The following is a 6,529-nucleotide window of genomic DNA, read 5'->3' on the forward strand; positions in this document are numbered from 1 at the left end:
TTTGTTAAACTAGATTTGTATATCAGATTTGTAGATTACAGCATTAGACTTTCTCTGCTCAAAAATTAATTGTAAGTCTAAATAATAGAGAGAACAGGGGCTTAGTAATTGTTTAAATTGCTCCTCGTGGGATCGACCCGATACGCATCTTGTACTAAAATTGCGACCTGTATACTTGCAGTCCAACGGGTGTAAAATCGGAATTAAACTTGCACTTAAAGTGAAAACCCGTCAAGTTTTTGGCGCCGTTGCCGGGGAGCGGCAATATTAGGGCCTAGTCATCTCTATTAATTTAGACATTTTCATTGTTTTTATCCAAGTTGTTGAATTAAAACTACAAAAATTTCTCTTATTTTTATTTGTAGTGCATGCACCGATCAAATAGAGAAGTTGGACATTTTGATCCTGAAATTGAAAGAACATTGCGGAGACAAAGGAGGAATACACTGCATCAAGAGGAACAAGAGGTTTGGCAGCCAATAGAAGATATCTTGATAGAATTACCATTTGAAGAAGAAATGGCTGAAAATGACCTAAATAGGCGAGTTCTGCGAGATTTTACTATACCGGGAACACAAGGTTCACAAACGAGCATAGCAAGGCCTGCGGTAAATGCTAACAACTTTGAGATTAAACCATCACTTATCCAAATGGTTCAACAATCTCAATTTGGAGGTAATGCAGTAGAAGATCCTAATACACACTTAGCTACATTCTTGGAAATTTGTGATACAATTAAAATGAATGGAGTTAGTGATGATGCTATAAGGCTAAGATTGTTCCCATTTTCATTAAGAGATAAGGCCAAACTTTGGCTACACTCTCATGCTCCCAATACTTTCACTGGATGGGATGAATTATCAAGAGCATTCTTAAATAAGTATTTTCCACCAGGTAAGACTGCTAAGCTTAGAATGGATATCACTAGTTTTAGCCAATTGGAAGGTGAATCATTATATGAGGCATGGGAAAGGTTTAGAGATTTGCTTCGGAAATGTCCACATCATGGACTGCCGGAGTGGTTAATCATACAAACCTTTTATAATGGTTTATATTTCTCCACTAAAACTATTATTGATGCAGCTGCAGGTGGAGCTTTAATGGGAAAAACACCCCAAGAAGCTCATAATTTGATAGAAGAAATGGCAGCAAATAACTATCAATGGGCCAATGAGAGAGGTAATACAAGACGTCACGCAGGTATGATAGAAATGGACACTCTCAATATGCTGAGTGTTCAAATGAATAATGTGATGAAATTGCTAAGTAGACAAGGTCCAAGTTCATCTAATGCACATGTAGCATGCTGTTCTGTATGTGGAGGTGAACATGATACTAATGAGTGTGTCGATTCTGAACAGGTACAATTCGTCAATAATTACAATCGTAATGCTCAAAATAACCCCTACTCGAATACTTACAATCCGGGATGGAGAAATCATCCAAACTTCGGATGGAAGGATCAAGGAAATCAACAAAGGCCAACCAATCCGCCGGGATTTCAACCAAGGCAACCACAGGCTGAAACTAAACCAAGTTGGGAGATCGCGGTGGAAAAACTTGCTAAGGTGACTTCGGACAGATTTGAACGAGTAGAAGGGAGACTGGATCAACTCACTACAATGTACAGGAATGTAGAGGTCCAAATTGGTCAAATTGCTAGTTCTTTGAATAATCGAAATCAAGGAGAATTACCTAGCAAAACAGAGGTCAATCCTAAGGAGCAGGTGCAAGCCATTACTCTTCGTAGTGGTAGACAATTAGAAGATCCTCCAGTGAAGGAAGTTGAGAAAGATGAGAATGAAAAACAAGAAGAAAAGCAGAGGAACCAAGAGGCGATTGTGGAGGAAAATAGGCGGGAGAATCCAAGAGAAAAGCAACCATCATCTTCCACTACCATTCCAATACCCCCTGCGGTTCCATTTCCACAAAGATTAAAGCAAAATAAGTTTGATAAAGATTTTGAAAAATTTGTTAAACTTTTCAAACAATTGCACATTAACATTCCTTTTGCCGATGCTATTTTGCAGATTCCATCTTATGCGAAATTTCTCAAGGAAATCATGACTAGAAAAAGAAAGTTGGAAGACTGCGAAACAATAGCATTAACGGAGGAATGTAGTGCAATTATTCAAAATAAGCTACCACCGAAGTTGAAGGATCCGGGGAGTTTTTCTATACCTTGCACCATAGGTAACGTTGATTTTTCTAAGGCATTGTGTGATCTTGGTGCTAGTGTATCATTAATACCTTTAACGGTGGCTAGACAATTGGGTTTGCATGAGCTTAAACGCACTAATATCACTTTGCAACTAGCGGATCGGTCTATTAGATATCCATTGGGAGTGTTGGAGAATGTATTGATAAAAGTTCAAAAATTTATCATTCCAGTGGATTTTGTGGTATTAGATATGGAAGAAGATATATCTATGCCAATTATTCTAGGTAGACCATTTCTAGCTACTGCAGGTACTATTATTGATGTAAAAAATGGCAAACTTAAGTTTCAAGTAGGTGAAGAAGAGGTAGAATTTAATTTGAATGAAATGGAAAAATACCCTTCTTTTACCGATCATGCTTATTCTATTGGCACAATTGATAAACTAACCCAAGAGATGAGTCAAGTCAACTTTGACTTAGATCCTCTTGAGTATTGTTTAATGAGTTTAGGTAAGCAAGAAGATGTTTGTGAAGAAATTGAAGAATTGGCCAAGTACTTGGATTTTCAAGCACCTTATAAAAGGGGTAATTTGTATGAAAGTCTTGGCCAAGGAAAAGGGTTTCACAACCTTCAGAAATTGAACCTCCAAAGTTAGAGCTCAAGCCACTTCCGACTCATCTAAGGTATGAATTTCTTGGAGAAAATAAAACTTTACCTGTAATTGTTAGTGCTGACCTTGATGATGAACAGTGTGCAAAGTTGTTAAGAGTTCTAAGAAGGCGTAAGAAGGCAATTGGATGGACAATTTCAGACATTAAAGGTATAAGTCCTTCTATATGCATGCATCGAATTTTATTGGAGAACGGTTGCAAACCAGTGGTGGAAACACAAAGAAGACTCAATCCAAACATGAAAGAGGTGGTAAGAAATGAAATTCTTAAATGGCTTGACGCAGGTATAGTTTTTCCTATCTCCGATAGTGTTTGGATTAGTCCAATTCATGTGGTACCAAAGAAAGGTGGAATGACTACAATCGTGGGTAAAAATGATGAATTAATTCCATCTAGACTTGTGGTAGGGTGGAGAGTGTGTATCGATTATCGTAAGTTAAATACGGTAACAAGAAAAGATCATTTTCCCCTACCATTTCTTGATCAATTATTGGAGCGAATAGCCGGATATGAATTTTACTGTTTTCTTGATGGTTTTTCAGGATATAATCAAATAGCTATAGCTCCAGAGGATCAAGAGAAGACCACATTTACATGTCCTTATGGCACTTTTGCCTTTAGAAGAATGCCATTTGGGTTATGCAATGCTCCCGCAACTTTTCAACGATGCATGATGGCTATTTTTTCTGATTATATTGAGAAAATTATGGAGATATTTATGGATGATTTTTCTGTGTATGGTTCATCTTTTGATCAGTGTCTTCATAATTTGGAATTGATTTTGCAGAGATGCGAGGAAACAAATCTTGTACTGAATTGGGAGAAATGTCATTTTATGGTAAAAGAAGGAATTGTTTTAGGACACAAGATTTCCTCCAAGGGAATTGAGGTGGATCAAGCCAAAATAGAAGTCATCGAAAAATTGCCACCCCCAAGCAATGTCAAGGGGATAAGGAGTTTTTTAGGACATGCTGGCTTTTATAGACGTTTTATTAAAGATTTTTCTAAAATAGTAAAGCCATTATGTGATTTATTATGTAAAGATACTCCTTTTCAATTTGATGACAATTGTTTGGTTGCATTTGAAAGGTTGAAGAAGGAATTGATTTCGGCCCCAATTATAACTTCGCCTGATTGGTCACTACCATTTGAATTGATGTGTGATGCAAGTGATTATGCGGTTGGAGCAGTTTTGGGACAAAAGAAAGAAGGACGGTTGCACGTCATTTACTATGCTAGCAAGTTGCTAAATGAAGCACAACTCAATTATGCAACCACAGAAAAAGAGCTATTGGCAGTGATATTTGCTTTGGATAAATTTAGATCTTATCTAGTAGGATCTAAAGTTATTATATATACGGACCATGCGGCTCTTAAATATTTGTTACATAAAAAAGATGCAAAACCAAGACTAATTCGGTGGATTCTTTTATTGCAGGAATTTGATGTGGAAATAAAAGACAAAAAGGGAACAGAGAATCTAGTAGCGGATCATCTATCACGCCTAGAATATATTCCAGTCAAGGATCAAATTCCTATTCAAGAGAATTTCCCGGATGAGTTTGTCCTAGCAATTATCAATTCTCCATGGTATGCTGATATTGCTAATTTTTTGGTAAGTGGAGAGATTCCAAAGGGAATTAATTACCATCAAAAGAAGAAATTCTTACATGATGTCAAAAGTTACTTTTGGGAGGAACCATTGCTGTATAAACATTGTGCCGATGGTATGGTACGTAGATGTATTCCCGAAAACGAGGTACATAATATTTTATATCATTGTCATAACCTTGAAACAGGTGGACATTTTAGCACCTCAAAAACTGTGGCAAAGGTATGGCAATCAGGATTTTATTGGCCAACTATGTATCGAGATGTTCGGGAATATGTTAAAAGTTGTGATGCATGCCAAAGAACTGGAAATATATCTCGAAAGAATGAAATGCCCCTAACTACCTTCTTAGAAGTTGAATTATTTGATATATGGGGTATAGACTTTATGGGACCATTTCCAAGCTCTTTTAATAATAAGTACATCTTAGTAGCAGTGGATTATGTTTCTAAATGGGTAGAAGCAATCGCTTCACCTACTAATGACTCTAAGGTTGTACTCCGATTCCTTAAAAAGAATATTTTTTGTAGATTTGGTATACCTAAGGCCATAATAAGTGATGAAGGAAAACATTTTTGTAACAAACAACTGGATTCCTTATTGTTTAAATATGGCTGTAGGCACAAGACATCACTCCCGTACCATCCTCAAGCCAATGGACAAGCGGAGCTAGCTAATCGTGAGATAAAGCTCATTTTGGAGAAAACTGTGAATAAATCACGCAAGGATTGGGCTACAAAGCTAGATGACACACTATGGGCTTACCGAACGGCATTTAAGACTCCCTTAGGGATGTCGCCGTATCGTTTAGTCTATGGAAAAGCTTGTCACTTACCTGTAGAAATTGAACATAAAGCTTATTGGGCTATTAAAGCAATTAATATAGATTTTAATCTTGCAGGTGGAAGGAGATTACTTGAGTTGAGTGAATTGGAGGAACACCGGTTACATGCATATGAAAATGCCAAAATTTACAAAGAAAAGATCAAATATTGGCATGACAAGCACATTATTCCTAAACAATTTCAGGTAGGGCAAAAAGTGCTTTTATTCAATTCACGCCTGAGGTTATTTCCAGGAAAATTGAAGTCAAGGTGGTCTGGACCATTTGAAGTCACTCAAGTATTTCCCTATGGAGCGGTTGAAGTGGCAAATTCAAGAAATGAAAGGTTTAAGGTCAATGGACAACGAGTGAAACCCTACTTGGCAGGTGAAATCGTACCCAAAGGACTCATATGTCTTTTGGGCGACTCTTCTTCAAATTAAGAAACTGAATGTGTGAGTCGAGCCAACGACTATAAACAAAAGCGCTAATTGGGAGGCAACCCAATGTTTATGTTATATGTGTTAAATTGGTGTCATTTTGTGGTTTGAATAAGTGTTTTAGTTAATTTGTTGTTTTTGTGTGATAGGGTTGGCAAATGGAAGCAAGAATGACCATTTGAGGTGAAAAAGGCGAACTGTGATCAAACAACTCAACCCCTCGATTTGCGTTAAAGGTGTTTTTTATTCATTATAAAGGGGTAAAATGCATGTTTTTAATGTTTTACATTTGTTCCAGTGATTAAAATTGGCAAACAAATGATCTATGATGCATTTTGAGTCATTGGGATACCTTTTGTAATTTTTCAAAAGTTGAAATTCTGCTAAAAATCGAAGCCGAAAACGCGTTTTCCAAGGAAACGCGACTATAAGTCGCGTTTCTCAGAATCGCGTTTTCAATTCTGCGCCTGCAGAACAGAAAACGCGCCTTTAAAACGCGACTTTAAGTCGCGTTTTAGAGGAAGTCGCGTTTTCACGCCTGAGCAAAACTGGAAAACGCGACACATATAAACGCGACTTTAAGTCGCGTTTTAATACGTAACCGCGTTTTAAATTCTGCGAGATTTGTGCAGAAAACGCGGATTTAAAAACGCGCGTTGAAGGCGCGTTTTTAGTCGCGTTTTTGGTTCATTTTTCTGCTTCAAAAACGCGATTTCCAGAACATTTCTTCACTTTTCCATTTTTCCAGCCGCGTTTTTCTTCTTCTCTTCTACCCAACTCACAAATCTTCATTTGTACTCCATAATCGTCTAAGCCGAATTG

At 37.2% G+C, this 6,529-nt stretch overlaps 1 non-coding gene across 1 annotated transcript; it reads right to left on the minus strand.

The window, feature by feature from the left end:
- Positions 1-905: 905 nt before the first annotated feature.
- Positions 906-1,012, minus strand: LOC113781850. The gene has a single exon (XR_003469749.1). It is a non-coding gene; the product is annotated as a small nucleolar RNA R71 (small nucleolar RNA).
- Positions 1,013-6,529: the final 5,517 nt, after the last annotated feature.

Source organism: Coffea eugenioides, chromosome 8 (genome assembly GCF_003713205.1).
Source record: "Coffea eugenioides isolate CCC68of chromosome 8, Ceug_1.0, whole genome shotgun sequence".
NCBI classification, from domain to species: Eukaryota; Viridiplantae; Streptophyta; class Magnoliopsida; order Gentianales; family Rubiaceae; genus Coffea; species Coffea eugenioides.